The following is a 20,483-nucleotide window of genomic DNA, read 5'->3' as shown; positions in this document are numbered from 1 at the left end:
TTTCACGGCCCCATTGACTTGAATGGTGCCGCGAACCGTTAGCCGTGAAAAAAATAGGACAGGTTATATTTTTTTCACGGGCAGGAAACACAGGTCACGGGCGCGGGTGAAAAACGGTGCAGTAGCCGAGTTTTCAACGGACCCATTGAAAGTCAATGGGACCGCAGAAAATCACGTCAAACGGAACAACGGCCGTGGATGCACACAACGGTCGTGTGCATGAGGCCTTAAGCGAACCCAAACTGTAAAGTTCGGGTTCGTACCGAACTTTAGGTTTTTCGGCACCCGGACGCGAAACTGAACATTTACGTAAAAGTTCGGGTTCGGGTTCGGTGTTCGGCGCTTTCTTGGCCCTTTTTGAAAGGCTGCACAGCAGCCAATCAACAAGCGTCATACTACTTGCCCCAAAAGGCCATCACAGCCATGCCTACTATTGGCATGGCTGTGATTGGCCAACTGCAGCATGTGACCCAGCCTCTATTTAAGCTGGAGTCACCTAGCGCCGCCCGTCACTGTGCTTGTATTAGTGTAGGGAGAGGCTGCAGCTGCTGTGAAGGAGAGATCAGGGAGAAATCTTATGAAGAACTGCTTTTTTACTCAGCGATCTACAGCAAATGTGTTTTGTGGGTGCAGTGCACAATTTTTTTAAGCCTGCCCTGAGCCAACTACTGCTGAAAACTAACTTTTTTTTACTTCAGTTTGTCAATATCAATACATAATCGGAAGCCATTTTATGCAACGATAGTGCACCAGCACAGGATATCTGCATGTCTGCAAGTCCAGAAATACAGCTTTTTGCTTACTGGGGTTAAAAAAAACCCATCTGTTTTATATAGTGCACATCTAGGATTGGACGTGCATAAGTGAGTGTCACATTTAGGCCAGAAATACAGCTTTTTGCTTACTGGGGTGAAAAAAAACCCCATCTGTTTTATATAGTGCACATCTAGGATTAGACGTGCATAAGTGAGTGTCACATTCAGGCCAGAAATACAACTTTTTGCTTACTGGGGTGAAAAAAAAAACATCTGTTTCATATAGTGCACATCTAGGATTAGACGTGCATAAGTGAGTGTCACATTTAGGCCAGAAATACAGCTTTTTGCTTACTGTAGTGTAAAAACCCTCTGATATACTGCACATCTGGGATTAGACGTGCATAACTGACTGTGAAATTTAGGCCACAAATATGGCTTTCTCATACTGGGGCATACTGGGGTGAAAAAAAACCATCTGTTTCATATAGTGCACATCTAGGATTAGACGTGCATAAGTGAGTGTCACATTTAGGCCAGAAATACAGCTTTTTGCTTACTGGGGTGAAAAAACCCTCTGATATACTGCACATCTGGGATTAGACGTGCATAAGTGAGTGAATTTGAAATACGGCTGTCATATAGAGTTTAAAATTGGCGGTTAATTATTTTTAACAGACTTAACCACTTTTTACTTTGCTTAGTGAACGCTAACTATGAGGCAAACATCTAATAAGGGACGCGGTCATGGTGGTGGTGTTGGTGGAGCCTCTGGTGCAGGGAGAGGACGTGGCCGTTCTGCCACAGCTACACGTCCTACTGAACCTACTACCTCAGGTCCCAGTAGCCGCCAGAATCTACAGTGATATTTGGTCGGGCCTAATGCCGTTCTAAGGATGGTAAGGTCTGCCTGAGCAAGTACAGGCGCTAGTCAATTGGGTGGCCGACAGTGGATCCAGCTTGTTCACATTATCTCCCACCCAGTCTTCTGCAGAAAGCGCACAGGTGGCGCCTGAAACCCATGCCCATCAGTCTGTCACATCACCCCCGTGCATATTGGGGGACCTGTTTGAGCCTCAAGTCATGCAGCAGTTTCTTATGCTGTTGGAAGACTCTGCTGGAAGGGTTTCACAAGGGAATCCACCTAGCCCTTCCCCAGGGGTGGAAGACATAGAATGCACTGACGCACAACCACTTATGTTTTCTGATGAGGACATGGGAATACCACCTCAGCACGTCTCTAATGATGAAACACAGGTGCCAACTGCTGCGTCTTTATGCATTTTGCAGACCGAAAAGGAGGTCAGGGAGGAAGACTGGGTGGAAGACGATGGAGGGGTAGATGAGGTCCTAGACCCCACATGGAATGAAGGTCGTGCCACTGACTTTCAGAGTTCGGAGGAAGAAGCAGTGAGACCGAGCCAACAGCGTAGCAAAAGAGGGAGCTGGGTGCAAAAGCAGAGCAGCCGTCGCCAAAACAGTTCGCCTGCTACTGGCCACCGTCACCAGGGACCGAGCACACCAAAGGCAGCTTCAAGGAGTTCCCTGGCATGGCACTTCTTCACACAATGTGCTGACGACAAGACCCGTGCCATCAGAGCCTGAAGCGAGGCATTAACGTTCTGAACCTTAGCACAACCTGCATGACCAGGCATCTACATGCGAGACACGGGCTGCAGTGGAGTAAGCACCCTCAAAACCAAGAAAGGGCTTAGGCCCCTCCTGCTCCCTCTTCTGCTGCTGCCTCGGCCTCTTCCTCCGCCTCTGGAGGAACGTTGGCACCTGCCGCCCAGCAAACAGAGGATGTGTCACCAACAACACCATCTCTGTCACCAAGCATCTCAACCATGTCACACGGAAGCGTTTAGCTCTCCATCTCACAAACCTTTGAGAGAAAGCGTAAATTCCCACCTAGCCACCCTCGATCCCTTGCCCTGAATGCCAGCATTTCTAAACTGCTGGCTTTTGAAATGCTGTCATTCAGGCTGGTAGAGACGGACAGCTTCAAACAGCTCATGTCGCTTGCTGTCCCACAGTACGTCGTTCCCAGCCGCCACTACTTCTCCAGGAGAGCCGTGCCCTCCCTGCACAACCAAGTATCAGATAAAATCAAGTGTGCACTGCGCAACGCCATCTGTGGCAAGGTCCACCTAACCACAGATACGTAGACCAGTAAGCACGGCCAGGGACGCTATATCTCCCTAACTGCACACTGGGTAAATGTAGTGGCGGCTGGGCCCCAGGCGGAGAGCTGTTTGGCTCACGTCCTTCCGCCGCCAAGGATCGCAGGGCATCATTTTTTGCCTCCTGTTGCCTCCTCTTCCTACTCGGCTTCCTCCTCCTCTTCTACCACCTCCTCATCCGGTCAGCGACAGACCTTCACCACCAACTTCAGCACAGCCAGGGGTAAACGTCAGAAGTCAGTTCTGAAACTGATGTGTTTGGGGGACAGGCCCCACACCTCGCAGGAGTTGTGGCGGGGTACAGAACAACAGACCGCCGAGTGGTTGCTGCCAGTGAGCCTCAAGCCCGGCCTGGTGGTGTGCGATAATGGGCGAAATCTTGTTGCAGCTCTGGGACTAGCCGGTTTGACGCACACACCCCTTGCCTGGCGTATGTGCTGAATTTGGTGGTGCAGAAATTCATTCACAACTACCCCGACATGTCAGAGCTGCTGCATAAAGTGTGGGCCGTCTGTGCGCGCTTCCGGCGTTCTCATCCTGCCGCCGCTCGGCTGTCTGCTCTACAGCGTAACTTCGGCCTTCCCGCTCACCGCCTCATATGCGATGTGCCCACCAGGTGGAACTCCACCTTGCACATGCTGGAGAGACTGTGCGAGCAGCAGCAGGCCATAGTGGAGTTTCAGCTGCAGCATGCACGGGTCAGTCGCACTGCGGAACAGCACCACTTCACCACCAATGACTGGGCCTCCATGAGAGACCTGTGTGCCCTGTTGCGCTGTTTCGAGTACTGCACCAACATGGCCAGTGGCGATGACGCCGTTATCAGCGTTACAATACCACTTCTATGTCTCATTGAGAAAACACTTGGGGCGATGATGGAAGAGGATGTGGCCCAGGATGAGGAGGAGGAAGAGGGGTCGTCTCTAACACTTTCAGGCCAGTCTTTTAGAAGTGGCTCAGAAAGAGGATTTTTGCAACAGCAGAGGCCAGGTACAAATTTGGCCAGCCAGGGCCCACTACTGGAGGACGAGGAGGAGGAGGATGGGGATGAAGCATGTTCACCGCGGGGTGGCATCCAACGCAGCTCGGGCCCATCACTGATGCGTGGCTGGGGGGATACGGAGGACGCAGACGATACGCCTCCCACAGAGGACAGCTTGTCCTTACCTCTGGGCAGCCTGGCACACATGAGCGACTACATGCTGCAGTGCCTGCGCATTGACAGCAGAGTTGCCCACATTTTAACGTGTGCTGACTACTGGGTGGCCATCCTGCTGGATCCCCGTTACAAAGACAATGTGCCGTCCTTAATTCCCTCACTGGAGCGTGTTTGGAAGATGCGCGACTACAGGCGCACGCTGGTAGACGCGCTCCTGAGAGCATTCCCGACTGACGCCGGGGGACAAGTGCAAGTACAAGGCGAAGGCAGGGGAGGAGGAAGAGGTCGCCAACGCAGCTGTGTCAGCGCCAGCACCTCAGAAGGCAGGGTTAGCATGGCCGACATGTGGAAAAGCTTTATCACCTCGCCGCAACAACCGGCCCCAACTGCTGATATGGAGCGTGTTAGCAGGAGGCAGCATTTGAACAACATGGTGAAACAGTACCTGTGCACACGCCTACACGTACTGACTGATGGTTCTGCCCCATTCAACTTCTGTGTCTCCAAATTGTCCACATGGCCAGAGCTTGCCCTGTATGCCTTGGAGGTGCTGGCCTGCCCTGCAGTCAGTGTACTTTCTGAACGTGTATTTAGCACAGCAGGAGGCATCATTACAGACAGACGCAGCCGCCTGTCCACAGCCAACATGGACAAGCTCACGTTCATTAAAATGAACTAGGCTTGGATCCCTCAGGACTTGTCTGTACCTTGTGCAGAATAGACAGTTCTAACAGCCTCAAACATACATCCTTGTACTCAAGTGCACTTATTCCTTCTTTTTTTTTTATATGTCCCAATGTAAAAATGCAAAATAACACACATCTGTATTGGCTACCTATTCCTCCTTCGCCGCCGCTTCCACCTAGACCGCCACGTGAGCCTACACGGCCACATCCACCCATTCACCGCCTTCTCAACCTCTTCCTCCTACATCATTCCTAATTTTTATTTTTTTAAGGTCTTTTATGTTTTTTTTTATTAATTTCCCTATCCACATTTGTTTGCAAAGCATTTGCTATGCTCTTAAGCACATTTTGCTGCCTTTTGCAGCCCTCTAGATGTTTTCAGGGCTATTTTATAGCCATTTTAGTGGCCAAAAGTTCGGGTACCCATTGACTTCAATGGGGTTCGGTGTCAAGTTCGGGTCAAGTTCGGGTCCCGAACCTGAACTTTTTTTTTAAATTCGGCCGAACCTGCTGAACCCGAACATCCAGGTGTCCGCTCAACTCTATCAATCAGTTACACACACTAATATTAATGTGGTTATAACAAATATCTACAAATTTATACACTTTATTCAACATCTTTTTATTTTTAAAACATATCTACAAAACCTGGCATAAAAAATATAATGTCCATTGTGCACACGATAGTAAACACAATACAGATGGAGTTAGGTGCCATGAAACATATAATTATAGTTTTTATTAATTCAGAATAAGGCCAATTTCAACTTTATTAATGATGATGGGGAAACATGCATACATTTAGTGTAAAAATGTACACTTTATACACTGCTCAAAAAAATTAAGGGAACACAAAATTAACACATCCTAGATCTGAATTAATTAAATATTCTTCTGAAATACTTTGTCCTTTACATAGTTGAATGTGCTGACAACAAAATCACACAAAAATTTAAAAATGGAAATCAAATTTTTCAACCCATGGAGGTCTGGATTTGGAGTCACACTCAAAATTAAAGTGGAAAAACACACTACAGGCTGATCCAACTTTGATGTAATATTCTTAAAACAAGTCAAAATGAGGCTCAGTAGTGTGTGTGGCCTCCACGTGCCTGTATGACCTCCCTACAACGCCTGTGCATGCTCCTGATGAGGTGGCGGATGGTCTCCTGAGGGATCTCCTCCCAGACCTGGACTAAAGCATCAGCCAACTCCTGGACAGTCTGTGGTGCAACGTGATGTTGGTGGATAGAGCGAGACATGATGTCCCAGATGTGCTCAATTGGATTCAGGTCTGGGGAACGGGCGGGCCAGTCCATAGCATCAATGCCTTCGTCTTGCAGGAACTGCTAACACACTCCAGCCACATGAGGTCTAGCATTGTCTTGCATTAGGAGGAACCCAGGGCCAACCGCACCAGCATATGGTCTCACAAGGGGTCTGAGGATCTCATCTCGGTACCTAATGGCAGTCAGGCTATATCTGGCGAGCACATGGAGGGCTGTGCGGCCCTCCAAAGAAATGCCACCCCACACCATTACTGACCCAATGCCAAACTGCTCATGCTGGAGGATGTTGCAGGCAGCAGAACGTTCTCCACGGCGTCTCAAGACTCTGTCACATCTGTCACATGTGCTCAGTGTGAACCTGCTTTTATCTGTGAAGAGCACAGGGCGCCAGTGGCGAATTTGCCAAATTTGGTGTTCTCTGGCAAATGCCAAACGTCCTGCACGGTGTTGGGCTGTAAGCACAACCCCCACCTGTGGACGTCGGGCCCTCATATCACCCTCATGGAGTCTGTTTCTGACCGTTTGAGCAGGCACATGCACATTTGTGGCCTGCTGGAAGTCATTTTGCAGGGCTCTGGCAGTGCTCCTCCTGTTCCTCCTTGCACAAAGGCGGAGGTATCGGTCCTGCTGCTGGGTTGTTGCCCTCCTACGGCCTCCTCCACGTCTCCTGATGTACTGGCCTGTCTCCTGGTAGCGCCTCCATGCTCTGGACACTACGCTGACAGACACAGCAAACCTTCTTGCCACAGCTCGCATTGATGTGCCATCCTGGATAAGCTGCACTACCTGAGCCACTTGTGTGGGTTGTAGACTGTCTAATGCTACCACTTGAGTGAAAGTGACCAAAACATCAGCCAGGAAGCTGTCACGGAACCATGAACCAGACGTACAACAAGAGATAAGTGAAAATAAGAAGGCTTTATTGAAAATAAAGCTGTAAAGCAAAGTCCAAACGAATGGTGAAACCGAAGCAGAGTCTTTGAGAGGCCAGAGATCAGGAACCAGAAGGGTAGTCAGACGAAGCCAGGATCAGGAACCAGCAGGGTAGTCAGATGAAGCCAGGATCAGGAACCAGCAGGGTAGTCAGACGAAGCCAGGATCAGGAACCAGAAGCAGCAGCAGTCTTAGACGCATGTGAACACAGGAGGACCAAGCAAGGAACTGAAGCCACAGACCTCCTATATATATGAGCTAGGCATCCAGCTCCTCCCAGTGGGAAGGAGGAGCCGCAGGGTGGAAGGCTACAAGAAACCCAGAAACCAAGATGGCCGCCAGCACATGTCAAACGAAGGAGAACAGCAAGAAGGTAAGACCATGACAGTACCTCCCCCTCAAGGGCCCCTCCTCCGCGGAGCAAAAAACGGTTTCTGAGGGAAGCGTGCGTGGAAGGCTCGGAGCAAGGCAGGAGCATGGACATCTGCGGAGGGAACCCAGGAACGCTCCTCTGGACCATAACCACGCCAATGGACCAAAAACTGCACCCGACCGCGGACCAGGCGTGAGTCCAGGATATTGCTCACCTCATACTCCTCATGATTGCCCACTCGGACCGGACGAGGCCGAGGAACCGAGGAAGTGAAACGATTACACACCAGTGGCTTCAACAGGGAGACATGAAACACGTTAGAGATCCGCATGCCAGGAGGAAGCGCAAGGGCATAGGCTACCGGGTTTACCCTGCGAAGCACTCGGAAGGGACCAACAAAGCGAGGCGCCAGCTTGGGAGTGGGCACTCGAAGGTTGAGGTTGCGGGTGGACAACCATACACGGTCTCCGACCTGGTAGGAAGGAGCAGGCGCTCGTCTGCGATCAGCCTGGAGTCTCTGGCGCTGCGCAGACGCCTCAAGGGACTTCTGGATCTGTACCCAAGAAGCACGTAGGACGGAAAGGTGATCCTCCACAGCCGGAATATCCTGGGGAGAGAATACCTCCGGTAACACGGCAGGTTGGAACCCATAATTGGCCATGAAGGGAGACGTCCCAGAGGAAGAGTTCACCGCCGTGTTCCTGGCAAACTCAGCCCAAGGCAGAAGGTCAACCCAATTGTCTTGGTGATCGGAGACATAGCAACGAAGGAATTGCTCCAAGGCCTGATTGGATCGTTCTGCGGCCCCATTGGACTGAGGGTGGTAGGCCGAGGAGAAGGAGAGATGAATCCCCAACTGGGAGCAAAAGGCGCGCCAGAACCTGGACACAAACTGACTCCCCCGATCCGACACAATCTCCTTGGGCAAACCGTGCAACCGGAAGACCTCCCTGGCAAAAATCGTGGCCAACTCTTGTGCAGAGGGTAACTTCTTGAGAGGAACACAGTGGCACATTTTGGAAAACCGATCCACAATCATGAGAATGACCGTATGGCCTCGGGATGCAGGGAGGTCCACAATGAAATCCATCCCCAGGTGTGACCATGGGCGCTCCCCGGTGGCTATGGGTTGCAGAAGGCCCAACGGAAGGTGCCGAGGGGACTTACTCTGGGCACAAACGGAGCATGCCGCTACATATGCGGCGATGTCGGAACGTAGGGAAGGCCACCAGAACAGACGTGAAACAGCCCAGGACAGCTGATTCTTTCCAGGATGCCCCGCGGTCTTGGAGTTATGGTAGGTTCGCAACAACCGAGTGCGCAACTCCTCAGGCACAAAACATCTGCCGTTGGGTCTCCCAGGGGGAGCACCAGATTGAGCCGCCAAAATCTGCTCACCCAGGGGAGAGGTCAGGCTGGTGCGAATGGCGGCCAGGATCTGATTCGGAGGTATGACCGAAGTCGGAATCGACTCCTCCCTGGACAGCTCGGAGTACTGCCGTGATAGGGCATCCGCCCTGATGTTCTTGGAACCGGGTAGGTAGGAGACCACGTAATTAAAACGTGACAAGAACAGAGCCCATCTGGCCTGACGTGGTGTCAATCTCTTGGCCTCAGAAAGGTAGGTCAGATTCTTATGGTCCGTCAGGATGAGAACCGGAACCACCGAACCCTCGAGCAAGTGCCTCCATTCTTTAAGGGCCTGCACGATGGCCAATAACTCCCTGTCACCAATCTGATAGTTGCACTCCGCGGAAGACAGTTTCCGGGAGTAAAACCCACAAGGAAGCAGAGGACCCTCTGGTGTTCTACGCTGAGACAGAAGGGCGCCTACTCCCGTCTCAGACGCGTCCACCTCGAGGACAAAGAGCAACCCAGGGTTGGGATGCGACAGAATCGGAGCCGACACAAAAGCGGACTTTAGGGCCTCAAAAGCTCGGATGGCCTCGAGCGGCCAGACCTGGGAATTACTGCCCTTCCTGGTCAGATCCGTGAGAGGCTTGGCCAGCATGGAAAAGTCCCTGATGAACTTCCGATAATAATTGGCGAAGCCCAAAAAGCGCTGCAGGGAACGAAGACCACTGGGCTGGGGCCACTGTAAGACAGCCGAAACCTTCTCAGGATCCATGGAGAACCCCTCAGCGGAAATGATGTAACCTAAGAAGGTTACCTGGGATCGGTGAAATTCGCATTTCTCAAGCTTACCGAACAGCTTGTTCTCTCGTAACCGTTGCAACACTCGTCTGACATCCAGAATGTGGGCCTCCATGGATTCAGAATATACCAAGATGTCATCCAAATAGACCACCACACACTGCTGCAACAGGTCACGGAAAACATCGTTGATGAATTCCTGAAAGACTGCGGGCGCATTGCACAACCCAAAGGGCATAACCAAGGATTCATAATGACCGGTCCTGGTGTTAAACGCGGTCTTCCACTCATCGCCCGCCTTGATCCTTACCAGGTTATATGCCGCCCTCAGGTCGAGTTTGGTAAAGACCGTGGCCCCTTTAAGGCGATCGAACAGCTCGGAAATCAAGGGTATCGGGTAAGCGTTCTTGATCGTGATGCGATTGAGACCCCTGTAATCGATGCAAGGCCTCAACTCACCGCCCTTCTTTTTCACAAAGAAAAATCCAGCCCCTGCCGGGGACGAGGATTTGCGAATGTGTCCGCGTGAAAGCGCCTCCCTCACGTACTCCTCCATGGCCTCATTCTCCGCTACCGACAGTGGATAGACTTTGCCACGAGGAGGAACGGCACCAGGTTGTAACTCTATGGCACAATCGTATGGGCGGTGCGGAGGTAGGGCAACCGCGCGCACCTTATCGAATACATCCCGGTACTCCTCGTATTCAGGAGGCAACAGAGAGTCCGAGGAAGTACACAGCAACTTGACAGACCCATGGATGCAACTAGCCCCACACTGCGGTGACCACGAGAGGATCTCGGCCGATCTCCAATCGAAAGTCGGATTATGCTTCTGGAGCCAGGGGTACTCCAAGACCACCGAGTAGTGTGGAGATGAAATAACCTGGAGACAGACCGACTCTCTGTGAACGGCACCAATGGCTATCCCCACTGGAAGGGTCTCATGAGTCACGTGTGACGACAGAAGGGGTCTGCCGTCTATCGCCTCAAGAGCCAGTGGGGAACCTCGAGCCTGCAGAGGAATGGAATTGGCGGCAGCGAACACACTATCAATGAACAAACCACCAGCACCAGAGTCCACCAACGCCTGGGTCGTCACCGAGCCCCCGACCCAGGAGAGGACAACAGTGATCAGTGGTTTGTCAACACGGGAAACCGGGGACGAGGAGACTCCACCCAAGATCTGCCCCCGACAGGATCTCAGGTACGAGCGTTTCCCAGACGGTTCGGACATGCCAACCGAAAATGCCCACCGAGTCCACAGTACATGCATCGACCCTCGCGTCTCCGGAGTACCCTCTCCCCCTCGGACAGGCGAGCAAACCCCAGCTGCATGGGTTCACCCCCAGACAAGTCATCCCCAGGAGACGTGGGAGGAGAGGGAGGCACGGGTGGGACAGCAAACGTATGCGCCAATCTGTTAGAAGACCTCCGCAGGCTCTCCTTAAAGGAAGGTCTCTCCCTGAGTCTGGTGTCAATCAAAATCAGGAAAGAAATAAGAGACTCGAGCTCCACTGGTAGGTCCTTAGCTGCAACCTCATCCTTCAAGGCATCCGAGAGACCATGAGAGAAAGCAGCGACCAGAGCCTCATTATTCCAGCCCACCTCTGCTGCCAGGGTACGAAACTCAATGGCGTATTCAGCTACGGATCGTGAACCCTGTCTGATGGACATAAGGAGCTTCGCAGCAGAGGCAGCACGAGCCGGCACATCGAATACCTTCCGAAGAGAAGCAACAAAACCGGAAAACTCGGCAACCACCGGATTGTTGTTCTCCCATAAAGGGCTGGCCCAGGCCAAGGCCTTGTCCGAGAGCAGCGAGATCAAGAAGCCCACCTTTGATCTCTCAGTAGGAAAGGCATGTGGCAGCAACTCGAAATAAAAACCCACCTGGTTAAGGAAACCTCGGCACTGAGTTGGCTCTCCCCCAAAGCGCTGTGGAAGAGGGGCAGAACCGGTCATACCCCGAAACACCGCAGGCACAACAACAGGTGTCGGGGTAGACTCTGGCGCAACAACCGGAGCGGCAGTAGGAGCGACAACCGACCCATCGGCAACGGGAGCGAAATGAGCCGTGCGTTCAAGCAGGGTTTGCAACGCCACAGCGAACCGACCCAACAGGTGATCCTGCTGATCAAGTCTGGCAACCAGCATGGGTAGCGAGGATGGCCCTGTACCGTCAGAACTCATGGCTTGGTCCTAATGTCACGGAACCATGAACCAGACGTACAACAAGAGATAAGTGAAAATAAGAAGGCTTTATTGAAAATAAAGCTGTAAAGCAAAGTCCAAACGAATGGTGAAACCGAAGCAGAGTCTTTGAGAGGCCAGAGATCAGGAACCAGAAGGGTAGTCAGACGAAGCCAGGATCAGGAACCAGCAGGGTAGTCAGACGAAGCCAGGATCAGGAACCAGCAGGGTAGTCAGACGAAGCCAGGATCAGGAACCAGAAGCAGCAGCAGTCTTAGAAGCATGTGAACACAGGAGGACCAAGCAAGGAACTGAAGCCACAGACCTCCTATATATATGAGCTAGGCATCCAGCTCCTCCCAGTGGGAAGGAGGAGCCGCAGGGTGGAAGGCTACAAGAAACCCAGAAACCAAGATGGCCGCCAGCACATGTCAAACGAAGGAGAACAGCAAGAAGGTAAGACCATGACAGAAGCATAGGAACTGAGAAGTGGTCTGTGGTTACCACCTGCAGAACCACTCCTTTATTGGGGGTGTCTTGCTAATTGCCTATAATTTCCACCTGTTGTCTATCCCATTTGCACAACAGCATGTGAAATTGATTGTCACTCAGTGTTGCTTCCTAAGTTGACAGTTTGATTTCACAGAAGTGTGATTGACTTGGAGTTACATTGTGTTGTTTAAGTGTTCCCTTTATTTTTTTGAGCAGTGTATTATAAGGTTGTAGCAGGCAGGCCGGAACTCACTGATGTCACGTGCCTGCGCCGCCTACGTTATGAATGAAGTAGGCGGCGCAGGCATGTGACGTCAGTGAGTTATGGCCGGCCGGCCGCACGCCCGCCCTGCTCTGCCTGCTACAGGACATTTAGTAAGAAGTACAGATGGGGCTGGGGATCAGAACTTCAATGAAAGCTATTATTATAAAATGTTTAGGCATTAAGGAAGTGAGTGAGCGGTGGGGCCGGAATACAGTGACCGCACCTGCCCCGCTGCATTTGCATGACACCGGCCCCTCCTCCCTCCCCCGTCCAGCTGATACATCGCAGTCTGCGATGTAAAATGGCAGGAAAAAAAAAATGGGGGGAAAAAATGCGTCTTATGGGGCGAAAAATACGGTATGTAATCAAAATATGTAAGCTCGTAACCACGTCAAGTCCTCATTATCTTGCGAGTACCTAACTAAAAAATACAAAATCTAACTAAAAATTTACCATCCAGGTTGTGAAACAAATAAAACACTGGCAAATACAACCTTCCATGAGTCAAGTACTAGTGCTGGAAAGGGAATGAATTGATAGGGGAGATAAAATAATCAAAAAATAACTCCCTCACTCACAGTCCAGCAGATCCTAATCTTCCAAGTTGGAAAGTGTTGCTTTCAGATGGTAGACTATATACTTGCGCGTCTTCATCAGGTCTCAATATTTAACCGGTCAGAGACCGAAAATCCCTGTAGGGGTACTACTTGACACTAATTAAAAATGTATACTTTATTTAAATCATTATTAAAATATTGGTTCCTAACAAACCATAAACCCCACAGCACTAAAACTCTCAGGTGAGGCGCTGGTGAAATGCTTATTTATTTGAGTCCCTATGAACATGTGGCAATGGGAACATGAGTAGCTGCTCTTTATATACGCAGTTAGGGGTGCTTCGATTGGGATGTATCCCTATAAGAGAATATGAGTTGGCTCGGCCACTCTCAGTCAGTCATCTTGGAGTTTTATTTTTCCAGGGTATCATCTCAAAAGTGCATCACTGATTCACTGCGTATTTATTTATGCCCAGCTAGGCTGTGACATGCTTGCACTTCCCAAAGAAACACACTTTTTGCAGATTGGGTAATGGATATTGTTTCTATGTTCTATGTTCAAGGACCATAGCGCCGAACACCTGCCTAAAATCGACGCCTAACACTACTCCCCACCCGACATGTTTCGCCACGATGCAGCTTCGTCAGAGGTTCGGGGTATTAGCGGCGTCATCAGGTCTCGACTCATAGGTGCGTATGTAGTTGTGCAGCACTACACAAGCTTTGATGACCACTTTCACATTTTCGGGGGCCAGCTGTATGGCCAAAAGAAAAACCCATTTGCTCGAAAAAATACCAAAGGCGCTCTCCACAAACCTTCTGGCCCTACTTAAACGATAATTAAAAGTGCTCCTCTTTGCATACAAACCTCGCCTAGGAAAAGGGACACATGAGGTGGGTAGAAAGGGCAAAACCCTCATCCCATACAACCACATAAGGCGCTGGTAGATAATTATAAACCTCTAGTTTGAGTCAGCCAAGGCCAACAAAACTGCAGAGAAAACCTGTTTATAATTATAGAATCGGGACCCTGAGTTCGGTGGCTTCTTAACCCATATGTGCTTCCCTTCAAGGGCACCAATGCAATTTGGTCGTCCGTCTCCTCCTCTAACCCTGAAGCTGATAAACTCTCCTCCGAACTGTGCACAGTTTGGGCCCGGGTTCAATCGAACCTAGAAAAGGCTCAAAGTTCTCAAAAACTCAAGGCCGATAGAAGACGTTCAAGGGGGGGGGAACTTTCAGGTTGGAGATAAAGTATGGTTGTGCTCCAAGAATCTATCTCTCAAGGTAGCTTCTAGAAAATTTGCTCCTCGTTTTATTGGACCATATAAGATCACGGAGGTGATTAACCCGGTATCATTTAGGTTGGAGCTCCCCGAGTCATTCCACATTCATAATGTGTTCCATAAATCTCTACTTAAAAAATATTTTGAACCGGTAGTACCATCGAAAGCCTCCCCTCCGCCGGTTCTTGTTAATGATGCTGTCGAGTATGTCGTGTCTAAAATAGTGGATGTCAGGAAGGTGCGTAACTCCTTGCAGTACCTGATTCACTGGAAGGGGTATGGACTTGAAGAGAGATCTTGGGTACCTGCCAGGGAGGTTCATGCTCCTAGACTGGTTCGTAAATTTGATTTAGAACACCCTGAAAAGCCATCGCCTGAAGTCTTGGGTCCGGTGGCCCCTCGTAAAAGGGGGGGGTACTGTAACGGGGTTCCGAAGGTGCACTCGGTCCCCCATTGCCCGCAGAACTGTTGCTTAGCTTTGGGAATGAGGATCTGTGTTTGACATCATTCCCAGGGCGGCTTTACTGCTGGGTGGCTCCCTGCTCCTAAGTCTGCCTTGAGCGCCGAGCTGATCACTCGGTGCTCAACTGGTTGGTCTGTCGGTCATGTGACGCTGGCCACGTCACATGACCCTCACGCCCCACTATAAATACAGGCAGCCTGCTAGCCACAGGTTGCCTGTTAATTTCTAGGTTCCTGGCTATTTGTTGGACTACTGAATACACACCTGATTCCGTTCCCTGACGATCCTTTTGCCTGCTCCTCCTGTACTGCGCATCCGTCCTGGTATTGTGACCTCAGCTCCCACCTGACTACTCTCTTAGGACTCCTCTTGTACTTCTCTACTCTCCTGGTATTTGACCCCGGCTTCTCCTGACCATTCTTTGCTTAACCCTTTGTACTGCGTAGCTCTCTTGGTTCTGACCCGGTCCGTTCATGTTCCGTATTTTGTCTTGTCTGTCTTCCCTGCACGTATCCTAAGTTAGGGACTGTCGTCCAGTTGTCCCCTGTCATCAGGACTTGTGAGGCAAGTAGGCAGGGCCAGGGGTGAGGGTGGAGCGCAGTGGTCACTATCCTTCCCCCTGTGTGTGTGTGGACGTGACCGTTACACTCTGGCAGCAGGCAGTTTCACCGCGCCCAGGGCCACGGCCTCTGCGTGCACCATCAGCAGCATGGCCACTTCCCCGTCCCTTACTGCTCGCTTTGAGCATATTAAATGGTATATATGCTTGCAAGTATGTCACACGTACAGTAGCGCAGGTTTTGTAAGTGTATGCACAAATAAATTACACTGAATGTCACTGATATTTAGGATGTGCAAACATTATAAAGGAGATGTAGCGCAGGTAATGTCGCTGTCACCAGTGGCTAAGAAAAAATTTCACTGAATGTCACTGATATTTAGGATGCGCAGACATTATAAAGGAGATGTAGCGCAGGTAATTTTGCTGTCAGCAGCGGCCAAACTATTGCGCTGAATGTCACAGATATTTAGGATGTGCAAACGTAACAAAAGATGTAGCAGAGGTTGTCACTGTCAGCAGCGACCAAACAATTGCACGCAATTTAGCGCAGGTTGCGCTAATAATATATATTGCAGCCAGATAAAGCAATAGTCCTTAAAAGGACTTTTGGGTCTCTAACACCTTTCAACACTAAATCCTGCCTAAATTTTTTTTAAAAAGCAATTCCTGTCCCTACACTATCTGTCCCTTCTGCTGCAGCTCGCCCTGACTAAGACTGAGCCGAATCATGTGTCATCGGGTGCTATGTAGCAACCGATGACACGTTCCAGCCAGCCAATCACTGTAATGCCAGTAACCAACATGGCTACGGCATTACAGTGAGTGCCAGTACCTCCCCACGCGTTTATTGGCTTCGTAGCAGCCAACAAAGGTGCCGGGAGGAGACTTAAGCATCGCGCTCGAGCAGACGCGGTGTTCGGCCGAACACACAGCGATGTGCCGAGCATCGCGATGCTCGAGTCAAAATGGTGTTCGGCTGAGCATGCTTGCCCAACACTACATCATTGCTAATTGTATGCTTATCTGGTATCTGAAAGTACAGTGTTGCTGGAAAATCTGCACCAAACCGATACAGTGAAGCATAGAAGCATGGGGAACTCTATCATGAGGGCCATATATGCAGTCAGTTTTGTTTGTGTCTCTTTCGTTGCACTTAACACCAAATTTATCATTATAACTGCTCCATTTTTATTTTATTTTTTTTTTTTTACGCCCTACTTCCCATACTGGAGAAACCTCGAAATGTTTGTTTGTTTTTATTCCACACTCCCCAAAACTGGAGAGACTCCATTATGTTTTACGCCCCACTCTCCTTACTAGAAAGACACTAGCAGTGATAATTCTGGATTTAAACTAATTAAAGGGAACCTGTCGCCACCGCGGTGTATCAGTGCTTTTTAACCTCTTAAGAAACCAGTGATTTTCCTTTTTTCTATTTCATTTTTCAATCCCTGCCTTCCCAGAGCCATATCTTTTTTTAATTTTTCCATTCATATAGCCATAAGATTTGTTTTTGCAGGGCAAGTTGTACTTTCTAATAGCACCATTTAATATTGTACTGTATATAATATAGTAGGAAGCTGGAATTATTTTTCCAAATGGGGTGGAATTGGAAACAAAAGCATTTTCACCATAGTTTTATGGGTTCCTTATACTGACCGGAGAACTTTATTCTCCAGGTCAGTACGATTACAGTGATACCACATTTATATAGTTTTTCATTTGTTTTAATACTAAAAAAATAATAATTTTTACATCACAACGCCATATTTTGACCCATATAACTTTGTGAGGGCTCCGTTTTTTTTTGTTTTTTTTTGGCAGGGGGAGGGGGAGGTGCAATCTCCCTCTCTCTCTCTGCTCCTAACATCATCAAGCTTCCACTGGAAATATCACACAGGTGCACATCTGTGCCCTTCTGTGGGCAGCAGCTTAATTAACTGAACAGCATGCGCACTGGTAAATGGTGACAGATTCCCTTCCACATATCTAACTACACTCACTTTCCCACCCTAAAACTAGATTGAGTGCTGTAAAGATGCAATAATTCACAACATTTTTGAGAATTCAGGGGGTCATTTATTAAAACCAGCGTTTTAGATGCCAGTCTTAATAACCCCATGTGCTGGCCTCTACATAACTTTGGCACATCCACCGCCGGTCTAAATCTGCACCAGATTCCTTGCTGGCTTAAATTTGGACCATTTTAGAAAATTATAGATTTGATGGGCTTGCTGGCCCATCTCTTTCCCTGCCCATGCAACGCCACAGCCCTTTTTACACCTTGGAGGAGCAGGGGGGGGGAATAGCAGATTGTGACGCAAATAACCTTTGCGCCGCAATCTGTGCCAGAAATATGCCAAAAATGAATCAATTTCTGATATTAAATGACCCCTTTTATTCCTATTTTGCACATTTTTGAAGTTCAATTATGGAGTGCAGGGCTTGATACATTTATCCCAAGGCTATAAAATGGAATGCACAATAATGATCTACAAAAACCTAGAGGGAGATTTATGAAGACTGACATTTGGATCTCAAATGCAGTGGTGGAAATGTCCCAAAATTATTAAGAGGGACACACCTCTTAAAAATCCTGGCTCAGCTCGACTGGTCAATGCACCAGAACCCAAAAGCTAAAGCAACTACTGTAAGGGCTCCTAGCCCGTATTGTGAACTGTGAAAAGCAAGTCTGCAATATATGGGCACTAGCATTGTGCACTCCGTGCTGCGGATGTAGACCCATTGACTTGAATGGGTCCAGGATCCGCAAGATACGGCCAAAGATAAGACATGTCCTATCTTTTGCGGAGCAGAGGCATAGATCAGAAGGCCACAGAAACACTACAAGCACTTTCGAGGGCTTTCTGGTCCGTGCTATCGCACTACAAAAGACAAGACATGTCCTATCTTTTGTCGTTTCTTCCAGATCACGGACCCATTCAAGTCAATGAGTACTCATCCGCAGCATGGACTGTACATGGCATGGAGCCCTTACGTTTATGTGCATGGGCCCTAAAGTAATCGTAAGTTTGTCTCACCCACTTTTAGCAAGAGTGACATGCTGGGTGCGGAAAGGGCAAAAAGTTGCAATTTATTTTGGAAACTGAACTTGTACAAAAATTTGCAACCTCTCAGATCTCCAATTCTGGCACATGGGTGATGATAAATCTCCTCCTAGTTCTTCCAATTAGTCTGCATGATCGTCTTGCTAAAAGTCTTGATGTGTATAAAAGTGACAATTCCAATACTTTTCAGTAAACTGGGTCCCTTCTTCAGGTGAAGAGCTTGCACTAGCGAAACACCCAATTTTCGATGATTCTTGGGACACAGGTTGGGTTTGGACAATCTTTGCCACATATTAGCTTATTTCTAAAATACAGTAACATCCTTCTTAACATAGAAAAATCACGCAACTCGCAGATTTATAAAATATTTCCTATAGACATTAGAGTTGCCGCAAAATTTTAGAAATAAAAATTATATGTTTTTTAGCTACAAGGTGCAAATCTTGTCAGAAGCTTTAGATTGATGGTACGTGACGGTGTCACAATACCAGACTCGACATTAGGGATGATTATTGCACCAAGCAGGAATAACACGAGATATATATGGCAAACGTGTAATGAGTTGAGATTCTATCATTTGCATAGAATGTAAAAAAACTCCTGACATATATCACCCAGAAGAATGCATAATTTGCTAACTTAATGTCATTTACATAATTGCTTGCTAGTGTGTCAATAAATTTATGACCGTGCCAACACATAAGCCAACCTGATTACCTCATCTGGACTGGAATGACATACGTATGAACAGGATACGGTTTTATGTGGTTTACTATTCCTAGATCAGTAGGTTTAAAGGAAAATACCTAGATTATTTTAATAGGATTTATTTTTATTTATTACACATTTTACCTAAATAAAAAAGTAATTAAAGAATCCCATTAAATGGTGTATAAGGCAGTGAGCAGCCAACATACCCTGAAGGACGAATACACACAGCACTGTATCTCTCTATACCAACAAATGATATTCAGTACTTACAGTGTATAACCCTGGCATATTAGAGAAGTATGAGATAGAGATATTGAAGAAAAACATGGCAAATTAGCAAAACAAATGAATAAATGGTGAGACAAAGGAGCTTACACTCTATAAGTGAGACATCCCTGCTCATAAGAGCTAGCACTAGACACGTGAGAGGTCCCTGCTCATACCAGTTTACACTTTACAGGAGACAGGTCTCTGCCCATGAGTGCTTGCATTCTTCAGGAGAGAGGGCCCTGCCCATAAGAGCTGGCACTCTACAGGAGAGAGGTCCCTGCCCATAAGAGCTTACACTGTACAAAAGAGAGGTCCCTGTCCATAACAGCTTACACTAAACAAGAGACCTGTCCATAAGAACTTACACCCTACAGGAGAGAGGACCCTACCTTAAGAGCTTGCACTTTACAGGAAAGAGGACCCTGCCTCTAAGAGCTTACACTCTACAGCAGAGAGGTCCCTGCCCACAAGAGCTTAAACTCTACAGTAGACAGGACCCTGCAGATAAGAGCTTAGACTCTACAGGAAAAGGGTCCTTGCCTATAAGAGCTTACACTCTACAGGAGAAAGGACTATGACTATAAGGGCTTCTGGCCTTAATAGTGTATACAATACAAGAGAGAGGTTCCTTAAGTTCTTATACTCTACCCATGAGACCTTGCAGTTTACAGAAGAGGACCCTGCTCATAGATGGTGCTAATTAAGTCTTGGGGATCAGCCGCGTATGTTGACATGGGAAATATATTTAAAAAAAAGCTGTCACCAACCAGTATCTGAGAAAATAGAGGTATAAAGGGCAGTGTGATTTGACAAGGGTACCTAGTTGAGGACAGGGTGGAGTCGCGAACAAGCAAAGTTGTGTATGGGCCATGGACTATTGTTTTTTTAACATAAAGTAAGGCTTATTCAATAAATGCATTTTCAAGACACACTAAAGGTTGAGTAATTTAAGACCAAGTCTTATGTTCTGCGGAAGTGAGATCCACTGGGTGAATGCAAACAAGATAAGTCCTGCAGATGGGAGTTAGAAAATATAAGGGAGGACAATCATGATTGGTCTTTGGCTTAGAAAAGAGCATGAGTTTGT

This window comes from Bufo bufo, chromosome 2, assembly GCF_905171765.1.
Source record: "Bufo bufo chromosome 2, aBufBuf1.1, whole genome shotgun sequence".
In the NCBI taxonomy this organism is placed as follows: Eukaryota; Metazoa; Chordata; class Amphibia; order Anura; family Bufonidae; genus Bufo; species Bufo bufo.
The sequence above is the reverse complement of the archived record's forward strand: the minus strand, read 5'-3'. Positions refer to the sequence as shown.